Genomic DNA, 21,752 nt, shown 5'->3' on the forward strand with positions numbered 1-21,752 from the left:
ATCCATTCAGGCCTGTCCCTGCACTTACTTCGCCTCAGGCTGTCCAGCCCAGAGACTTGGAATTGCATGGATCTGCACCCCAGTCCAGGAGGGCCATGGGGGCTGGTCAGGGGGACCAGGACCAAACAGACAGAAAATATCTTCTGAATTCCGTAACACGTGATGTCAGTACCTTAAATAGCACCTGCCAGAGTGCACAGCAGGAGAACACTCCCACTGGGCTGATTCCGAGAAAACGTGGCTCTCAAAACACCCAGCTAAACTGCGTTCTACCACTTACTGGCGGTGACAGCGACACCCGCGGTCAAGGAGAACTCAGTGGAATCCAGCCAAACTGGTACTGATTAATAATAATTTAGCAAAATTAGCCCTTAAACCCAACTGTGGTTTCAGGAATATTCATTTTCAAAAACATATAGTGTATAGTATAATTTCTTCAGTGTTGAGTTCACCAGAGCTTCACAGATTGCCACTGAAGTCCTCTTCCACTCCATGACAACATCAAGGAGCTGGTGGATGTTAGAGACCTTGTGCTCCTTCCCCTTCCATTTGAGGATACCCCACAGATGCTCGATAGGGTTTAGAGCCCGTCAGGAAGTTGGCACTCCACCGCGCTAATCACAGGCAGTAAGACATTTCCCAGTCTCTGCAGCCGCATATTGGGACAATGTTGCATTGCCTGTGATTAGCGCAGCGCAGTGTCGACTTCCTGGCAGGCTCTGCACATGGGGTGGGTAAACAGACCGGAGCTCATTCTTATGTAGGACAGATATTACTTCCAGGCAAGCCCCATCAATGATGCCCTGCGCGTGCACTGGAAGAAGTGAGTGGGGTGGGCGGCCCCCCATGACACTTGACGTGGGCACCAGAAGTCGTGAGCGGGCGGGAGAAGCAGGCAGGCTGATGAAGCCTTAACGTGAGCACCAGGAGAAGTGGCCAGGTAGGAGAAGCAGGCGCCCCCCCCCCCCCCCCCCCCCATGATGCCTGACGTGGAGTGAAACTCTGAGAAGACCCCTCTTCCAACCCTCTGCCTGCGATCACAGCCCGACTGACTGCCCGCGTTACGTGCCCCGAATGAACACCGGAAAAGGTGGCACGCTGGCCTCTGATGCTGGACGCCCCCCGTAGATGTGTCCCATCTGCACTAGAACCGTGAGGAGGTGAATAAGACATGAGCCTCCTGCAGCCGACCTTGCTGCCACTCTGCTGAACACAAAACCGGAAGTGACACGGATGCACTGTAACCCAAAAATGACGCGTGTCGGCTGAAACCCAGCGACCCTGAATACGAGCCGATGCAGGATCAGACAGAGGAGAAGGGATAAATACCCCTCAGACTCCTACTACAAATAAAGGCTAGCCTGAGGCCAGCCTTCTTACTTAGCAGTTTGTATTTACTAAAATATTTGCATTTCCATGTTCTGTGTACTGTGGGAGACCAGATATAGTGAATGCAGGGTCCTAGGTTTGGTAACACTTTAAAACATTTTAAAACGCATAACACAGAGAACTCCTTGGAAGCACCTTCTTACATGCTCAGCCTGTACAAAACAATGACAGGCTGAGAGTAGACAACTCTGTTCTCATGTATCTGCACATCCAGTGGTTATCTGCGATTAGAGAGAGATATCAACCCTGGACCTACATAAACTCAATTAGAAGTCTATTAGGCCTTGTTTACACAGGCTGATTACATCTGTACACCATACAAGGCCATGCTTTACTGGCACAGGGATGCACAGGTTTTCCAAGCATCCCCATTTGAGCAGTCCCTTAGGCCCCTTTCACACTACTGCGCAATTGTGCAGCGATTTTGCAGCCGTGAATTTGCCACGATTTCAGGGAATACCTTGTAACTCGCATCAAAGTCGGACCAAAGTAGTACAGGGACTACTTTGAAGTTGGTGTGACTTGAAGTCGCACAAATATGAATGATACTCGTTGGAAATCATGGGGTACGACTCGTCATGCAACTTTGCAGTCCCAAGTCGCAGGACAAGTTTCACAGGTGTGAAAGGAGCCTTAGATATCTATTGGGACGCAGTGGCTGCACAAACCCAGCCATTGCTCCTGATGTGACATCCATGCAGGTGTAGCTGCATGGCCCCAGCACATCCAGGACATGCACCCACACAGCTTTCATTTTGGGACACAGCAGCTGTTTATGTGCAGCGGCAGCATCCTAATAGACATAATTGGGACTGCCCACACAGGGATGCACAAAACACCATGCGGGTAAACACAGCTCTGCATTGGCATAGATGCAATCACACTGTGTGAACGAGGCCTTACAAAAATAAAGGGACTGATTCATTTTGTATAAGAAATAATATTTGTTTTTGTCGGGTTCATGATTATGTATGAGATTTGGTTATAGTTTACTTGGTAGCATAATTTCTTTCCTTTAAGGAATACCGCAGCCAAAAAAAAAAAAAAAAAAAAAGTATCTTAGCTCGCTGCAGCTTTATTAGAAGTATAAACAGAGTCACTACTGCCTGCAGCACAGCTACTGACTGCCTACCATGCCCAGTTTTATATACATAGTTCTTCATTGAGTTTGAAATACATTCTGAAATTCGCATTTATTATGACATCCAGCCTGCTTTTAACAAATATATAGAGCTGACCCATGGGCTGTGGGACTTTTATTTCTATGACTAGCCTGATACGGGGCACAATCAATTGTTCCCTACACCAGTGGTCATCAACCCTGTCCTCAGGCCCCACTAACAGGCCAGGTTTTATGTATTACCTTAGGGGAGATGCAGACTAGAATAGTGCAATCTGCACGTCCAGAGCCTGCCAGGAAGTTGGCACTGCGCTGTGCTAATCACAGGCAGTGATACATTTCCCGAACTCTGCAGCCGTGCATCGGGACAATGCCTCGCTGCCTGTGATTAGCGCAGCGCAGTGCCGACTTCTTGGCGGGCTCTGCGAACACACCGGAGCTCATCCTTATCACTGAGCAGCAAATGATATCACCTGTGATATATTTTAGTTATCTTGCAAACCTGGCCTGTTAGTGGGCCCTGAGGACAGGGTTGATGACCTGACCACTGCCCTACACTTTGCAAGTTGGGCATATTTGTGTGGGAAGCAGTACAACGCTCCAACTTCTAATTCTCTGGGTGAGAAGGAGATTACGTTTTTAGCTGTTTTTCCCCCTCGCTTTAAAATGTTCAAGGGCATGTGAATGCAACTACATTTTATCAATAGACTGCTAAGTCATTCTCGTATTATTTAGCATGCGTATAAATAGAGGCGTTGGCAATGACTTTAATAACAGCATGTGCCTGCATAGGCGATGGAAGGAAAGTGAGCAAAGCCAAATAAACAAAGAAGGAGGTTTGGGCAGGCCCTGTAAGGAGTTCCCTGTGTAGACTGAAGGCTGGTCTTGTGTGACTAGGAGTCCAGGGCGGGGAGTGAGTAGGAAATGCAGCTTGCTCTGATGTGCTAATGAGTATGGAGGGATCTGACTGTCAGAGCTGAGAGGTAAGAATAGAAAGGCAGCTCAGAGAACTGGAGCAAACTGTTCATTGCTTGTTACTGTCTGCTGCTTGTATACTGTCGCTGTGCAGGATATATGCTGAAGGTTTTGTCATAGCTGCTAGGCGTTCTACTTTGTGTGCTGGCATAGCAATATACATTTAGGATTATGATAAACTCTACAATATGCTTATCTTAATAAGGTTTATTTAGGCATTACGGTAATCTATACATGTATATTGTTTGCCGCAGGTGCCCAAAGTCTAAAATTTGTTTAAAAAAAAAATCAACATATGTCAGTGTTTACAGAATCACCCTTTCAGGCTTCATTGGGTTGTCATGTCTAATATGTTAAAGCTGATTTTTCTTTTTTGAACATTTTAAGCCTTGTTCATTTGACCTGTGCCCCGTACAGGTCCATGTTTTACTGGCACAGGGATGCAGGCAGTACCATAGAGGGCTATGGGGACACCGCCGCTGCCTCCAATGTGACATCTGTGTGGGTGCGTGTCTCACCCTGACTGCGGATGTCACACTGAGAACAGTGGCTGTGTCCATGCAGCTACTGTGTATAATAGAAAGCTATTGGACTTCCAGCATGGGGATGCACACCACATCTGTACTTCCCTGTGCTAGCATAGCACGGTCCTGCATGGGCCACGGATCGCATTGCCCCTTATGAATGAGGCCTTACGTTGGCCCAGCTAGGACTAAGGTAAGCATGTATACATTAAGGTTGCCACCTCATCCCTTTAAAACCGAACACATATTAACTGCCTGCTGAGCAGCCGCCGCAGTTGTACTGCGGCAACATGGCTCAGCTGAGCGAATCTCCGTCATGTCATGTTGGTTCCTTATTTTTTCGCTAGGGGTTCATGCAATTTTTTATTTTTATTTTTTTAACCAAAAATATATGTAGAATACATATTGGCCTAAACTGAATAAAAATATATATTTTGGGGGGATATTTATTAACCACTTGCTGACTAGCGCACACCGATGTACGTTGGCAGAATGGCATGGACAGGCAACTGGGCATACAGGTACGTCCCTTTAAATTTGCTGCCACGCTATCGCGCACCAGTCCTGACCTCCGTGAGTCCGATCGCTGATCCCGCGGGATGAGCTCAGGCGTGTTCGCATGGAACACGTGCAGAGCCCACCAGGAAGTCGGCGCAGCGCTGCGCTAATCACAGGCAGGGAGACATTGCCCCGATGAGCGGCTGCAGAGATCGGGCAATGTCTCACTGCCTGTGATTAGCGCAGGACTTCCTGGTGGGCTCTGTACGTGTTCCATGCGAACACGCCTGAGCTCACCCCTAGCCGTGGGGATACTTGCGATAGTCTCACAGGGAGGAAGAATGGGGAGATGCTAATGTAAACAAGCATCTCCCCATTCTGCCTAGTGACGGTGTCACTGATCTCTGCTCCCTGTGATCGGAGCAGAGATCAGTGACGTGTCATATACAGCCACTCCCCAGGGCTCTCTTAACCCCTCCCTGCCCCCTAGAGGTTAATCCCTTCACTGCCAGTATCATTTACACAGGAATCATTACATTTGTATAGCACTGATTGCTGTATAAAATGACAGTGGTCCCAAAAATGTGTCAGAATTGTCCGATGTGTCGCAGTCACAATAAACAAATCGCTGATCGCCGCCATTAATAGTAAAAAAAAATTTAATAAAAATGCCATAAAACTATCCCCATATTTTGTTAACGCTATAAATTTTGCACAAACCAATCAATAAATGCTTATTGCGATTTTTATTTATTTATTTTTTCCCAGAGAATATGTAGAATACATATTGGCCTAAACTGAGTAAAAAAATCGTTTTTTTATATATTTTTAGGGGATATTTATTATAGCAAAATGTAAAAAAATAATGCGTTTTTTTTCAAAATTGACGCTCTTTTTTTTGTTTATAGCACAAAAAAAAAAAATCGCAGGGGTAATTAAATACCACCAAAAGAAAGCTCTATTTGTGGGAAAAAAAGGACGTCAATTTTGTTTGGGAGCCACGTTGCATGACTGTGCATTTGTCAGTTAAAGTGACGCAGTGCCGAATCGCAAAAAAGTGCTCTGGTCTTTAGCCTGCAAAATGATCCGGGGCTGAAGTGGTTAAAGAAAAAAGTAAAACCTATTGCGTTTTTTTTTTTCCTTTTCAAAATTGTTGCTTTTTTTTTTGTTTAATAGCGCAAAAAATAAAACTGGGGGGGGGTGCTTTTACTAGTGGAATCCATGGATCGGTGTTCATGCTTTACAGAAACGCAAGAGCCATACCTCCCTGTACTCGCAGAGAGGCAATCTGCCCTGTTTACTTAGGCAAACTGCTGCCATTCTGCATGTTTACTGAAGCATCGGTGGGTTCCGGTGGACATTGAGTCCACCATACCTGCTAATCAGTTCCCGCTGTGTAGAATTGGAGCAGGCTGCTGGCGGCGGGTGCCCCAGACCCACAAGTGTCAGATTAGGTACGTTATTTGGAACAAGCGGCCACATTAAATGTACGGTGGGTGGTCCACAAGTGGTTAAAGTGTTACAAGTGTTACCAAACCCAGGACCCCGCATTCACTATATCTGGTATCCCACAGTACACATGGAAATGCTATTATTTTAGTAAATATAAACGGTATTTAGCAGTCTTGTGACTTCTATGAGTGTCTGGTTAAAGCTTGTAGGAGGAGTTTTAATTATACTCTGACTGTCTTATGAGGCTACAGGACCGCTGACCCTGTGTCTGGACAGTGCTGATTGGCCCTGTGCCGATCACATGTAACCTCCCAAAAAAAAAAAAATCTCTAGCAATACACACTAAATTGAGCATGTGCAGAGTGCTCCCAAGGCTATGTACTATGAGGAGATGGATGGGGGACTGTGGAAGAAGGAAATCATCAGAGAAGACAGGATCAAATGGCCTTTTTTTTTTTTTTTTTTTTTTTCTTTTTTTAATCATACGTCACAGGAAGCAGAGTGAGGCTATTATTCCTTACTTACTGGGTTATGCTTCATCTCCAGGTGAATGGACACTGGTAGACCAAAGTGATCCTCTATATAACCCCTCCAATACAGGAAGTACTTTCGTTTTTTTTTTTTTTTTTCCAATTTTTTATTTAAACACAAGAAGACCAGTATACAGGGATCAGAACAAACAACAGTATAGACAACAGTACAACTGTAGTTAAACAAACGGCAATATATCTATACCCATTCAGACAGAACGCTCGTCACTAAGACTTCACCATTAGGTGGGCCTAGAGTGTAAGGCTATTTGGACACGTATTATTCCCACGGCCGACACCGTCTCCTCCGGGAAGGGGTATGGCATGTCTAGGCGAGGAGAGCGGCAGCGTGTCTGACCCTGTAAATGTGGTCTTGCCTTTTTTTTATTTTATTTTTTCTCTCTAGGGTTTTCCCTAAGGTTACTAGAGGACCCGGGATGGGTCCGCGAGGGAGGGGTGTAACAGGGCAATACGGGTCGGGTCATTAGAAGGGGGGAAAAAAAGGGGGGAAAAAATTAAAATAGAAAAGGGGAGGGTTGGGAGGGAGGGTACTGTGTCATTATCCTGAAAGGGTTGTCAGTCGACTCTAATGAGAGCACGGCCTTCATTAAAGTATCTGAAGGCATTCCATGCCTGCCACATTTTAGAATATGTTTCCTGTCGGTGCTGGCTGGTGAGTATCAAGTCCTCCAGTCGGCTAATATCATCTACTTTATGTAGCCATTGGGCGGTAGTTGGTGGGTTCGGGGATTTCCAGTTAAGAGGTATGCACGTCTTGGCAGCATCCAGAAGGTGCCGTATCACAGATCTGCCATATTTCCGGGAAGGTATATCCGTCACGTGGAAAAGAAAATAGGCCGGTGAAAACGGCACCACTCGGTCAGTGAATGTCTGGGTGATACGCCACACCTCTCTCCAAAAATTATACAAATGGGGGCAGGACCAGAATATATGCAGGAGGGTGCCCTCGTCTGAGTGGCACCTCCAGCATCTGTCCGAGGTCGTCGGGAAGATCTTATGTAAAAGAGCGGGGGTTTTGTACCAGCGTGAGAGAATTTTAAAGTTTGTTTCCTGTTGCCTGGTGCATAGTGAGGACTTGTGTTTGTTGCTTCTGATTGTCTGTGAAGGTAACAGCTAGGTCTCCTTCCCACTTGGCAAGATATGGGGGCTGGAAATCTTTTGGGGGTTCAATCAACATCGCGTATGTTATGGACAATGCGTGGGTGAGGGTCCCACTCTCCGTGCAGAGCTTTTCTAGGTTTGTAAGGGGTCTCAGTGAATCATTGGGTGGTGGCGGTATGTGCTTAAGAAAGTGGGTAAGCTGGGAAGCCCGCAGAAAGTCTAGGTGGTATGGGCCCCCGGGGTCCGTCAGTTCTGCGTATGTCTTCCACCTACCCATTACACTAAAATGGGACGCTTGGAAAAGGCCTTGCCTACCAAGGTCCCGGAAACGTTTGTCTTTGAGTCCTGGGGCGAAATTCGGATGGCCAATTACAGGTCGCACCGGCGAGTCAGGTGTCGACAGTTCCGGGTTAGTCAAGAGGTGCGAGCAAATTTTCGCAGTATTGCCTATCAGGGGGTGACGTCTAAGCTCAGTAGGTAAGTCTCCATAGCACCAAGGACTGCCTGCCAAGGGTACTTCAAATTGGTCCTGCTCTAACTGTGTCCATAGTTTGGTGTCTTTATGGCGACACCAGTCTAGGAGTCTACTGAGGTGGGTGGCATGATAGTACTTCCGGATCTCTGGGAGTGCTAAACCCCCTCGATGTTTGGGGTTGGAAAGCATTTTCCTGTTTAGGCGTGGATGTTTACCCGCCCACAAGAAACGGGTGAAAAGTGAGTGAACCTGCCCAAAAAAGGCTCTGGGGATGTGGATCGGGAGGGCCTGGAATAGATAGAGGAATTTTGGCAGTATCGACATTTTAAGAATATTACACCAGCCTAGCCAGGAGTGCATACCGCCCTCCCAACTATCCAGAAGCTTCTGTACCGATTTCAGTAAAAGGGGGAAATTACGTTTATAAAGATGCGATATTGAAGGGGGAATATAAGTGCCCAGATATTTCAGGGCAGTATCTGACCACTGCAGTTTAAAAGAGTCCTTTAGATGTTGTAGTCGTGCGTGTGGTATTCCCACCCCCATTGCTTCTGACTTGGAGAAATTAATCCGCAGGTTAGATAGTTGGCCATAAACATGAAACTCCTGCATAAGGGTCTTAAGAGAAGTCTCAGGGTTTGCTAAGGAGAACATAAGGTCATCGGCATAAGCAGATACCTTATGCCGAATCTCCTTGGTCCCTATTCCCATAATGTCAGTGTTATTACGAACATGGCATAAAAAGGGTTCTAAGGTCAAAGCGAACAGCAAGGGGGACAGGGGGCAGCCCTGTCGAGTGCCGTTCGTAATAGGGAACACATCAGAAAGTATCCCGTTCACTCGTACCCTTGCTGATGGCCTTGTGTAGACTGCTGTAATCCAGCGTAGCATTTTGTCCCCGAGGCCAGCATATTCTAATGTATTAAACATAAATGACCACTCGACCCGATCGAATGCCTTCTCGGCATCCGTGCCCAGAAACACACTCGGGGTCTGGGTTCTGGAGGCTATGTGGAGCAGGTTAAGGACTTTCGTAGTGTTGTCCCTTGCCTCTCTAGATGGAACAAAACCGACCTGGTCCATGTGGATCAGCTGAGGAAGATGTTGTTGCAGCCTCGTGCCCAGAATTTTGGTGAAAAGTTTCAGGTCCGAGTTTAGGAGGGAGATCGGGCGGTAGCTCCCGCATTGGGACAGGTCCTTGCCCTCTTTGGGGATGACCGAGATATGCGCTCGCAGAGTGGTGTCGTGCAATCTGGTCGCCGTCCCCAGCCTATTAAAGAGATCCACTAGGGGGCCACCCAAAGATGGAAACAGGGTCTTATAGTAGGCGAGTGTCAATCCGTCTGGGCCTGGCGCTTTGCCCGGTTTCACACTCTTCAAGGCCGATTGTACTTCCGTCAACGTAATGGGTCCCTCCAGGGAGTCACGTATTTCTGGCGATGGGGATGGCATTTTGGAGTCAACAAGATATTGTGAGTTAGCGGCGGGGGATGGCGGTGACCCAGACAAGTTGTACAGTGAGCTGTAATAGTTCTTGAACTCCTGGGAGATCTGTAGGGGTAATGACTGTTTCTGTCCCGATGGTGTCGTGACATGTGAGACATAGGACGCCATACGTTGCGTTTTCAAGGTCTGAGCAAGATGACATCCGCATTTGTTGCCCGACTCGTATACCGTCCGCCTACATTTCTGTAGAGCTAATTTAGCTCTATACTGGAGGAGGTCATTTATTTGTGAGCGGATAACGTCTAGTTCTACGCCAAGGGCTCGAGACGGGGCTGTTTTATGCGTCTGTTCCGTAGCATGGAGCTTAGCAAGTAGGGAGTCTAATTTTTCAGTCCTCTGTCTTTTCAGTCTGGCCCCGTGTTTCATGAGGACCCCCCTGATTACCGCCTTATGGGCTTCCCACACTACGCCCATGTCACTGTCCGGGGTGTTGTTTGTGACAAAGTAATGGCCTATTTCCTTGATCACATCTGCCAGAACTACGGGGTCTTGTAGCAAACTCTCATTAAGGCGCCACTGCGTTTGAGGGTGCGTATATTTGTCTGACAAATTATACTGCATGCTGATCGGGGTGTGATCAGACCACGTAATCGACCTGATGGAAGTGTGCGCCACTGCGTGCAGTTGTCTGTGTGGTATCAGAAAATAGTCCAGACGTGAGTAAGTCTGGTGTGGTTTTGAGAAGAATGTGTAGTCGCGTTCCCCCGGATGGAGAAGTCGCCATATGTCTATGAGTTGTGCCGAATGTAAGGATAGTTCTATACGTTTGCGCATGTCTCTCGTGGTAGTAGATGTACCCGAAGAAGTGTCTTCTATAGGGTTGAGGGGGATGTTCAGGTCGCCCCCCACTATTAACTGGCCGTCAGCAAAACGTTGAAGGTGTTCCAGTCTTTTGCGAAGGAATACGTCCTGACGGTCGTTCGGGGCATAAAGGTTTGCTAGCGTGACCTTCCTCCCCCCAATCATACCCTTCAAATACAGGAAGCGTCCCTCCTCATCTGTCTGGGAGTCTATCAGTGTCCACGGCACCCTCGCCGAGATGAGGATCGTTACCCCCCTAGATTTGGCTGCAGTATATTTGGAGTGGTATGCTAGTGGGAAATGTCGATTTTTACGTAATGGCAGACTACTGTCCTTGAAGTGAGTTTCCTGTATATACACCACATCCACTTTGGCACGTCGCATGTCGTGGATAAGGATCCTAAGTTTTTCAGGTATATTAAGACCCTTTGCGTTGACTGAGACTATGTGGAGAGAGTCCATCGCTATAAGCGAAAGTATACCAAGTCAGGGGAGGGGAAGGGGGGAGGGAGGGAGGAAGAAGGAGAAAATAAAAACAGAACAGGGGGGAGGGGGGATTCGAGGAGGTTATAATAAATGGGAAGCAGCAGGGAAGGGGGGGGACGTAAGTAAAATATGTGTGGGGTATGGGGCCGTCACAAAACTGTGCGGCCAAATGGAAAAACTAAATTAGCCTAGTCGGCTGCAACGCTCTCCAGAGCTACCTCTGGTTACTGAGCGTTAACCTAAGTGGGAGCTGGGGTGAACCGAGTTGTAGAGGTGAACTCCCGGTCCTTCACGGTACCCCACCCCCGGCAACCTACAACCATACGCTAGAAGAAATAAAAACAGATATAGAAACCGGCATAACAAGAAAAGCAAAAATTAAGGACAACAGGTTAGCATTTACGTGTGTTGGCCTCTGCGCCCTCAAGTATAGCAATGCGGGAGGCAGACTACCAATGGCAGGAGGCCGCACGGATCATGAGGGACCGCCACGCGGAAGCGGAAGCCGCAGAGGGACACCAGTACCCTTTACCGAACCCTAGAACCAGTAGGGTTCGTGTCCCCGCTGCGGCCAACCGCCCCACTAAGCAATCCCACATCCTCCAGAACACATGCCCTGGTGCTGAGGCATAGGTCAGTGTAAATGAGAACCCCCCTCCCCGATACCATCAGGTCATGTGCCCAATCAGGCGTAAAGGCCTTCAAAGGCTCTCTGGCAAGCCCGTGGTTCCCCCCCTCCTCCCCTAGTGCAAAAAGGTAGCAGGTCAACGCAAATCCCCGTGCTCCCCCCCTCAAGCAATCTGCTTGCTATGTGTCAGATAACATGTCCCCCGGGGTAGAAGTCCCATCTGCTCCCTCTGTACTGGGGTGTAAAATGTTCCTGCAGATGGAGGACCTGCTGTCGAACCTGAGGATGGTTGACCTGAGTCAGGGAGTCCCAGCCGGATCTCCTCCCCTAGCCAAATTATAGTCAGGGCCGGCAATGTGTTTCTCCGCACCGTGGCTTAAGAAAAAGAAGGGCCGTAGATTCAGTGAAGAGCATCCCTGCCCGGGACAAAATGGGTGGCAATGGTGACATCCAGCCATGGTAAACCCATGACACCACGGGACTGTTCGTTCTGGCCGGGATGCCGGGGCTTAAAAAACAAACAAAAATGAGTCCTGCCCGGAAACGGGGCTAAGAGCCCGTGTCACCGACACTATCCAGCGTGGCCACGGTGGGTCTCTGGGGGGAACTCCACGTAAGTGATGGGGTGATCTACTGGCAAGGGGGCAGGGGGTGTGCCCATGAGAGAGCTAGATAGTGAAGGAGTCAAGGGCACAAACAAAACTGGTGCAGAGTGCTCCTACCACCTATGCCAGTGCTGTTCCTGCCTTATGGGAGTGGGATGAGTGTTTGGAGAGGGTGGCCCATGGCCTACTCACGTGGAGCGCCTCCTGAAGCAGATCGGTGCCGCCGACGGCCTCGTTGCTGGTGGGGGGGCAGGGGGCCCCGGTTGACCGATGCGCCTGATCTACCCAGCTGCCGCGGAAGCAGCTGTAGCCAGTCCGGAACCGGGATAGGCTCTGCTCCCAGGAACCGAAAAAGTGCCGGCAGATCAGCGGCAGTCTGTAGGGTGAAGCTTCCAACAGTACTTTAGTTTTTTACCAGTGTCTGCAAGGTGGATGGGCACATTTGTTTGAGCTCTCTCGAGCTCCAGGTCTTGAAGTCCCAGCATGGTTTTAAAATGAATCAAGGGATTGACCGATTGGATCCATTTGAAACAGATAACCGTTATTATCGAAACCGCTGGCAAAAAAAAGTGAGTACACTGCCTTGCTAAAGAAGATGAGGGTAAAGGTGATGGACTGGCCAAGCATTTCTCCAGATTTAAACCTTGAGCATCTGTGGGGCATCCTCAAATGGAAGGTGGAGGAGTGCAAGGTCTCTAACATCCACCAGCTCCGTGATGTCATGGAGGAGTGGAAGAGGAATCCAGTGGCAAGCTGTGAAGCTCTGGTGAACGCCATGCCCAAGAGGGTTAAGGCAGTGCTGGAAAATAATGGTGGGCATCTAAAATATTGACACATTGGACCGAATGTGGACATTTTTACTTAGGGATGTACTCACTTTTGTTGCCAGTGGTTTAGACATTAATGGCTGTTTGTTGAGTTATTTTGAGGGGACAGCAAATTTACACTTTTATACAAGCTGTACACTCACTACTTTACACTGTAGCAAAGTATCATTTCTTCAGTGTTGTCACATGAAAAGATAAAATATTTACAAAAATGTGAGGTGTGTACTCACTTTTGTGAGATACTGTATGCTGGACCCTGCGTAGTGGAATCCTGGCCAGCACAGAGCTAAGGCATTCCTGCAGCGTCCTGTACAGGTCCAAGGGAATGGACCCTAAAACACGAAAAGGTTACCCAGTCCTTGAAGATCCTCAAGTGACAGGAACCTGCTGTGATGGGTGAAGATTGGGATCTTAGTTTCTAAGCTTGCCCTGCCTGGACAGGTAAGCAAAATCCCCCCCCCCCCCCCCCCCCTTATTTGCCTACTGTGTTGTGCCCCATGTATGTAACAACCTGTCAATCTAGCTAACGGCTGGACACCTGTGTAGAGGTGACCGTAGGGGGAGTTTTGGGCTGCCTATTGGAAAAAGTAGCTGTCTTGTTGTGCTTTGTGGATGTCTGCGCACGAAAATTTGTTGCGGACATGGGACTGTGACCGCACACGTGCATGCAAGCGCAGAGCGTCCTGACGTACAGCCGTCTTTTTTTTTTTCTTAAGCTGAGATTGGCTGAAATGTGGAGCTTCCAGGGGACAGCTGTGGGACACAGAGCAGTCTCTGAAAACCTTTCACTTTCAGCAGTTCATTCCTCCTTACCTTGGTCATGTGAGTCACCAGGTGTTGGTAGGCAAGCTAAAGAGCTTAGCAGGATTGTTGCATAGGGGCTTGGTGAGCCCTATTAAAATACTAAACCCAGGTACTCCCTTCTTGTGGCTTGCAAAGTCTTCCAATAAGAGGAGTGGGATTACCACTAAGGAAAGGGCACACCTATGTCTTCAGTAGCTCCTGAGGAGCCTAGTTGAAACTCTAGTGTTGTATCCTCTGAGAGACCAGAGGCTTCTGGGTAATCTGAGCCACTGCACCTGTCTGGTATTGTGTCTACAGCCAACGATGCTGCTTCAGCCTTTATCACCAGAGATGAACTGTCCTCAGCAATAGCCGGGATAGAGCACAGCATTATTGCCTCCATCCTGCAGGGTGGCGGGAAGCGTGACAGATCCCCCTCCCCTGAGCCTCCTAATTTGGAGCAGGAAAAGGGTTGAGGATGGGGAAGAGCTAAATGCCAAGGATTCTGTGGAGGGCCTGGCAGATGAGTCTGCTTCTGAGGAATCTGGGCCAGAAGATGTCCACTTGGTATTAGCCTCTCATTCACAGAGGCTTTTGATCCAGACTCTTACCAAGATGGTTCGTTCTGCCTTTAAGCTACCTACTGCTGAGGTTTCTGACCCCCAGTTGTCCTCTTTGAGATCCCTGAAGCCTCCTCAGGCTTCACAGGTTTCCCCCATGCACCTGCTGTTGGAACGTGCGGTGTATGCTGACTGGGAACATCCTGACAGGATTTTTGTTCATCCTCGAGAGATTTTCCCTTTTTATATCCCAAGAAGGAAAAGTTTTTTTTTTTTATTTTTTTTTTTAAGAAATGGAGCATGTCAGCCGTAAATGCAGCAGTCTCTTCCTTTAAACAAGAACTTAACTTGTCCAGTCGATAACACACAGGGCTTGAAAGACCCTGTTGACAAGAAATTGGAGTTTCCTTTTCTTTGGCCAGTTCAGCTATTTAGCAAGCTGTCACAGCAATTGGAGTCTGCCAGTCCTTTAAAGGATCAGGTCAGATGGCCTGATAGGCCTAACCAGGAGGATGATTTTTCTGAAAATAGGGCAGATATTCCTTGAGTGCTGTGTTTTGCTGTAGATGCCATAAAGGATTCTATAGAGCAGGGGTGCTCAACCTGTGGCTCTCCAGCTGTTGCGGAACTACAAGTCCCATGAGGTATAGCAAGACTCCGACAGCCACAAGCATGACACCCAGAGGCAGAGGCATGATGGGACTTGCAACAGCTGGAGAGCCACAGGTTGAGCACCCCTGCTATAGAGCAAGTCTCTCTTCTGGCTCTCCTATACACATGCGCAGACTTGTGTGGCTTAATGCCACTTGCACACGACCAGACTTTTTATTTAACTTCTTTTTTATTAAATTTTTGCACAAAAGATAACAGCAATATAAGACTTACATTGTCGTGTAGTTGTAGTCGTTGCTTCCAGTCGGGAAACTTGGTCTAACAAGAGCAAGCATATTGAAAACGTAGATGTACATGTTAACAGTTAAGAGTTAAGAACAAATCCTGAGAGGACGAGAGCACCATCAGTCAACTCTGAACACCCCTACTGGGAACTAACTGTGTCCTGGGGAGAGTGACAGCGCTGCCCAGTCCTGGGCTATAGTAAGTATAACAAATTGCGAAGGTAGGGGTAAACACACAACAAAACAAAAACAAAAAAACAAAAAAAAAAAAAAAGGGGGGGGGGAGGGGTAAAGTTAGCAATCACCGCAGTAAACACGACCGGACTTTTTGACAGCAAAGGTCCGATGGAACGAGTCTGTCGGAACAATTCGATCGTCTGTGGGCTCCATTGGACCTTTGCTTGACAAAAATCCAGCAGACTTTAGAAATAGAACATGTTTTAAATTTTCCCACCGGAACTCCGCCGGACCGAGAAATCCATTCGTGTGTATGCTAGTCCGACGGACAAAAAACAACGCTAGGGCAGCTATTGGCTATGAACTTCCTTATTCTAGGCCGGTCGTACGTCATCACAAAACTTTGTTGTGATTGTGTGTGGCCAAGTCCGTTCATTCGGAAATTCCGTTGTAACTCTGCCGAAAGTCCGTTGGACCTAGTCCATCTGAAAAGTCCGCTCGTGTGTGTACACGGAAAAAGAACTGGTCAGCCGAGCTTCCCTGTAAGAAGTTATTGGCAGGGATCCTCGTTTGTTTTGGTGATGATCTGGACAAATACATCCAAAAGATTTCCCGGAGGAAAGGGTTCTATACTTCCTGTAAGGAGGACCAGGCATCTCTTGTTTAAAACCTCTGGGACTTCCTCAGGTATTTCAGCGCCAAGGCAGTTCCACCACCAGCAGGGCGCTAGAGCCAGGGGCAAGCCGCAGGGTCAGGGACAGAAAAAACCCTGGGTCCAGAACTCTTCTAAACTCGACACCAAGCCCTCCTTTTGAGGGGACGCCCCCACTCTATCTGGTAGGGGGGAAGGCTGCTCTAATTTGCAGACATTTGGAGAACAATGGTACAGGACGAGTGGGTCACCTCAACGGTGTACTGTGGTTACAAGCTGGAATTACGGAGGTTTCCTCCTCAGAGGTATTTAAGATCCTATGTTCCTGCGGATCCTCCAAAAAGAAACTTATTGTTTCAAGCACTAGAGCAGTTAGTGCATCAGGGACTGATCATATAGGTTCTGGAGTCTGAAAGAGACACAGGGTTTTATTCAAGCCTGTTCATGGTTCTAAAACCAAATGGGACATAAGGCCAATCTTGGACCTAAGATCCCCTGAACCAACATCTGTTATGCCATTCCTTCAGGATGGAGTCAGTCCGCTTGGTAGTAGCCTCACTTCAGATGGGAGACTTCTTAGCCTCCATCGATATCAAGGACCCATATTTACACATACCTATCTTTCAGCCTCAGAGGTTCCTGCGATTTGCAGTAGAGGAACGTAATTTTCACTTTGGCACTGCCCATGGGGCTTGCCACAGCACCTTGGGTGTTTATAGAGATTCTAGCACCTGCACTGGGTCTTTTTTAGGGCCCAGGGGATCTTTGTGCTTGGATACTTGGACGACCTCCTGCTGAGAGATCACTCACCACTACAGGCCTTGGAACAGCCTGCACAGCCTGCACAGTGCAGTATTTAGAAAGCTTGGACTGGGTCATAAATACCGAAAAGTCATCCTTGAGACCAGCTCAGAGTCTCAAGTATCTAGGTCTGATCCTGGATACGGTCCAGGATCTGTTGGGTTCAACAACAAGCTACAGCATTTTGTGTCCTGAACAAGACATCCCCTGGCAATCAGAGCAGATTCTCTAGCAGTTCCATAGAACCAGTTCTCTCTGGTTTATGCTCAAACCCACCCCGCCCCCCTGATCCCTCTCCTTCCACATTTGTTGCACAAGATTCGGAGAGAGGGGGTTCCAGTCATCCTGGTGGCACCAGCCTGGCCCAGAAGGCCCTGGTTTTACCAGAAGGACCCAAGAAGGGGTAGGCTGCTTCTAAAGCTTTCATTGCCAATTGGGTCCGCCAGTTGATCATTCAGGCCTATGGATTGAAATGTAGGGCTCCTCCCTTTTAGAGTAAGAGATCGTTCTACCAAGGGTGTAGGAACCTCCCTGGGCTTTTTGCCATCAGGTATCTGAGATTTTTAAGGCTGCTACCTGCTCTTCAGTGCATACGTTCACAAAATGTTATCAGGAGGATGTTCAAGCAGCTGAGGATTCGGCTTTCGGCCGCAGTGTACTGCAGGCTGGCCTATAGGTCTGATGGCTATTGTTTTGGCAGGGTTTCTCCCTCCCTTTAAGGCTATTGCTCTGGGATGCCCCAGTAAGTAAGGAATAATAGTCTCACTTTGTGTCCTGTGATGTACTCAAAGAAAAGGATTTTACAGGAAAATATGATGAATAAATCATATTTTTATACAATGCAGAGCATTAACCCCTTAGGTCCCACAGTGAGTATAACAAGCATGCTTTACTGTATACAGACTTTTACTGTTGTGGGTTTAGTAACACTTTAAGAGCCGTTCCCACCTGAATCAAACAGGAGGTGTGGTGCAATTTTCTTTTTTTCTTTTTTTTTTTTTTTCAGCCCACTCATTTGAATTGTTTGAAATTGAACAACACCAAAAGTAGTACATGCACTACTTTTTAAAAACGCTGCACCTGATTGCATGACACTGTGGTACTATGTGATATGGTGCAGGCAAATGCAGGAATACATTGACACCCACAGCAGATAACACACCCAGTTCCTGCAATACATATTTATGTGAATGAGCTTTAAAACAAATGCGTGCTGAGTCATTGACGACCTATAATTCTGCGACGAGGGGAAGCAGCTCAGCACAATATTTGGAAGATGGCAGTTGTTCACTGTAGTAGCGCCAACTGCTACAGTGATTCTCCGCTTCTCCAACAGAAGTTGTGATCAGTGTGCAGAGGGGAAGCTGCTCAGCCAAAGGACATGAAAGATGGCAGCCATCACTGTAGTAGCGCCGACTACTACAGTGATTGTCCCCTTCTTCTGCAGACGATCAGGTATGAGATGTGTATACTTACATTGGTCCACGATGGACCAATATAGGTATGCAATAAAGAACGTTCATGGACTTCAGCTTTAAATAATGATTACTAACTGAATTTTCCTTGTTTGTGTTTGTTGTTTATCACAGATAAATGTGTAAATGTTTATTTATTCAACTGTTTATATTATTGTGACATGTTACAGCACACAATTACTCTGTACACTCTGCTTTTCCTCTCTATATACTGCATTGTACATGTGCTGTAGATAATATACTTTACATGTGTACACCCCTCCCCCCCAAAGACGCTGCCTGGTAATTTGGGTTCTCTGTTCAGCTTCTCAAATCTAAGAACACCCTTGGGCCCTCTGACATACCTGGCTGAGTGAGCTCCTTACCTGAGGTCCCTCGCTGTCCCGTGATGTCCACGAGTGTCTCAGCCATCCCAGATTCTCCCTTCTGATTGCCTGAGATACAGCAGCGGCACTATTGGCTGCCACTGCTGTCAAAGTCAGCTAGCCAATCAGGGGAGAGAGGGGGTGGGGCCAGGCCGGAGCTCCATGTCTGAATGGACACAGGGAGCTGTGACTCGGCTCGGGTGCCCCATAGCTTGCTGTGGGGGCACTAAACTGGTGGGAGGGACCAGGATCGCAGAAGAGGGACCTGAGAAGAGGAGGATCTGAGCTGCTCTTTGCAAATCTACTGCAACAGAGCTGGTAAGTATAACATGTTTGTTATTTTTCTAGGGGAAAAAAATAGACTTTACAATCACTTTAAAATTTATTGTGAATTTGTTTCAGGAAATAGACAAAAGACCATTTTTTTAGTTGTGAATGAACACAATGGGGTTAATTTACTAAACCCGGAGAGTGCAAAATCTAGTGCAGAAACCAGTCAGCTTCCAGTGTGTGGTAGACATGTGCAAAAAGGAAAAAATTTGTTTAGTTTCGTTTCGTTTTAATTCGTTATATCATTAATTTTAGTTATATTCGTTAACTTCCTTAAATTCGTTTTCGGATTTCGTTTAGTTTTCTACCAAATTCGAAAAATCGGCCACATTCGAAAATATTTCAACCAAATTCGAAAATATTTCTACCGGATTCGAAATGATTTCAACATGATTCGACATTATTTCAACCGCATTCGAAATGATTTCAACATGATTCGACATTATTTCAACCGCAATCGAAAATATTTTGTGACCCGACTTTAGGGCCATGTATCTCGGGGTCACTTGGTGCTAGAAACTTTGGATATGTTGTAGTGCTAGTACTATTGTGTTTGCATACCAAATTTGGGGTTTCTAGCTATAAGTGACCCCGAGATATGTGGCCCCAAAATCGGGTCGCAAAATGTCATTCTCTGCCAAATTTGGTATGCAAACACAATAATACTAGCCCTACAACATATCCAAATTTGAAGTGTCTAGCACCAAGTGACCCCGAGATACATGGCCTTAAAGTAGGGTCACAAAATATTTTCGAATGATGTTGAAATAATGTCGAATCATGTCGAATGCAGTTGAAATAATGTCGAATCATGTTGAAATAATTTCGAATGCGGTTGAAATATTTTCGAATTATATCGAATTCATTCAAATTCATTCGTTATATAAGCCTAGTGTGTGGTGTGTTGTTATTTTCTTTGTCAAAGCTTGATTGAACAAGCTGAAGTTGGCCCTCGTTCACACTGAACACGGCTTTGAAGTCGCGCGAGTTCAGATTTCAAAGCCGCATTTCGGTCCGACTATGGGGCCGCCTTGAAAGATATCTGTGTGGGTTCATGTACAGATGTCTATTGAAATCTCTCCTGAAGTTGCCAAAAGTAGTGCAGGTACTACTTTTGGAAATCGCAGCAAAGTCAGCGTCCCTCCGATTGAGACACTATTGCCGGCAATAGGCTCGGATTTGACCTGTCAAAATGTGCTGATGTGAACAGGGGCTTTGAAGCTGATTGGCTACCATGCACAGCTGCACCAAATTTAGCATTCTCTCTAGTTTTAGTAAATCAACCCCAATGTATTGGCATGGGTTAGAATAAATGGTGGTTTGAGCATACATGAACACACAGAAGGTAGGTTCAAACACAGTCCGCAGTATATTCACTATGCCACTACACTGAAATCAACACATATATTGGCAAAGTCGGCAATAATCAGTGCGTATAAGCATTAAATGTATGGTGAATTATAACACTATAACTAGTCTAGAGTGCATTCTGGGAGAATAGTTTAGCGCTGGCTCCTGACGAGCATGCGCTATATGTTTTCAAAGTTAATTCTCCTGAAACCACAGTTGGGTTTTGGGGCTAATTTTACTAAATTTATGGTTTCAGTACCAGTCTAGCTGGGTTGCACTGGGTTCTCCTTGACCGCAGGTGTCACTATCACTGCCGGCAAGTGTGAGAATGCAGTCTAGCTGGGTGTATTGAATGCCATTTTTTCTCTCGGAACCAGCCCAGTGGGAGTGTTCTCCTGCGGTGCATTCTGGGAGGTGGTATTTAAGGTACTGACGTCACGTGGTACGGGATTCCGGTCCAGAGAAGTGTTCTGTCTGTTTGGTTCTGGGCCTCCTGACCAGCCCATTGGCCCTCCTGGCCTGGGGTGTAGAATCATGCATTTCCAAATCTCGAGGATGGCTGGCCCGAGGTGAAGCAACTGCAGGGACAGGCCTGAATGTATATCGGGGTCCTATTGATTCAAAGGTGGTCCGGTGCCATCTCGTCTAAAGGAGAGGCTCAAGCACCCAGGGGAGGAGTCTTCAGGAGAAGGCCGTGCACAGGGCTGGCTTCTCTGAAGGAGCCTGGAGGCTCAGTGGAGGGACACATGGATCTACACTCTCATGGTATCTCCGGACCGGCCGAGAGATACTGGTACCATATGATAGCTCTTTAAATTTGTCTACGTCCCTCAGTAATGCTCAAGTCTGTGGCAGAGACTTTTCTCAAGTTTTCTACATTCAAGTCTGTGGCAGAGACTTTACTTAGCACCCCGCCGGCTGCTAGGCCTAGTGAGAAATGGTCTATATGGGGGTTGTGAAATCCAGCTGTGAGACTTATCATATTTTTGCACTCCAAAGTACCTGAACTTAATCCTAACCCTCTACCCTAAACTGAGAGACTCTGTTTATATTTCAAATAAATAACACAAAAGAAGATTGTGTCAGTTTCCACATTTCTTTGGGCCATTTACCATGGGAAACCCTAGACGGAGAGACAGTCAAGAAGGTAACGGTAAGCCCAATAAAACCAGCAGCTCCTTCAGAGGTCAGTGCTACAATAGGATATAGTGCAATGTCCCCTGCCAGGTACCTCTTAGCATAAGCAATAGGAAAGGTCTCTGTTTAGCAGCTGTAAAGGGGTAGTCTTTAATCCTAACTCTTTAGACAGCTAGAGTTGGGGCCCAGCTATACCATTGCCACACATGAGAATAGTCCCAGTCAAGCCTGCAGGCAGCAGTAAGGCTGCTAAATGGCTGTATGGTCAGTTCCTAAAGGGCTCTGTCT

At 47.2% G+C, this 21,752-nt stretch overlaps 1 protein-coding gene across 1 annotated transcript in view; it reads left to right on the top strand.

Annotated features, from left to right (window-relative positions):
- The first annotated feature begins 3,341 nt into the window (after nucleotides 1-3,341).
- The window catches only part of LDAF1 (lipid droplet assembly factor 1), a 222,249-nt gene continuing 203,838 nt past the window's right edge, over nucleotides 3,342-21,752 (top strand). Inside the window, exon 1 of the mRNA XM_077448991.1 lies at nucleotides 3,342-3,492. The gene's annotated coding sequence lies outside the window, so the exon portion shown is untranslated. The remainder of the gene's footprint in view (nucleotides 3,493-21,752) is intronic.

Source organism: Lithobates pipiens, unplaced genomic scaffold (genome assembly GCF_037356315.1).
Source record: "Lithobates pipiens isolate NorthernLeopardFrog02 unplaced genomic scaffold, aLitPip1_a1.2 Scaffold_22, whole genome shotgun sequence".
Taxonomy (NCBI): domain Eukaryota; kingdom Metazoa; phylum Chordata; class Amphibia; order Anura; family Ranidae; genus Lithobates; species Lithobates pipiens.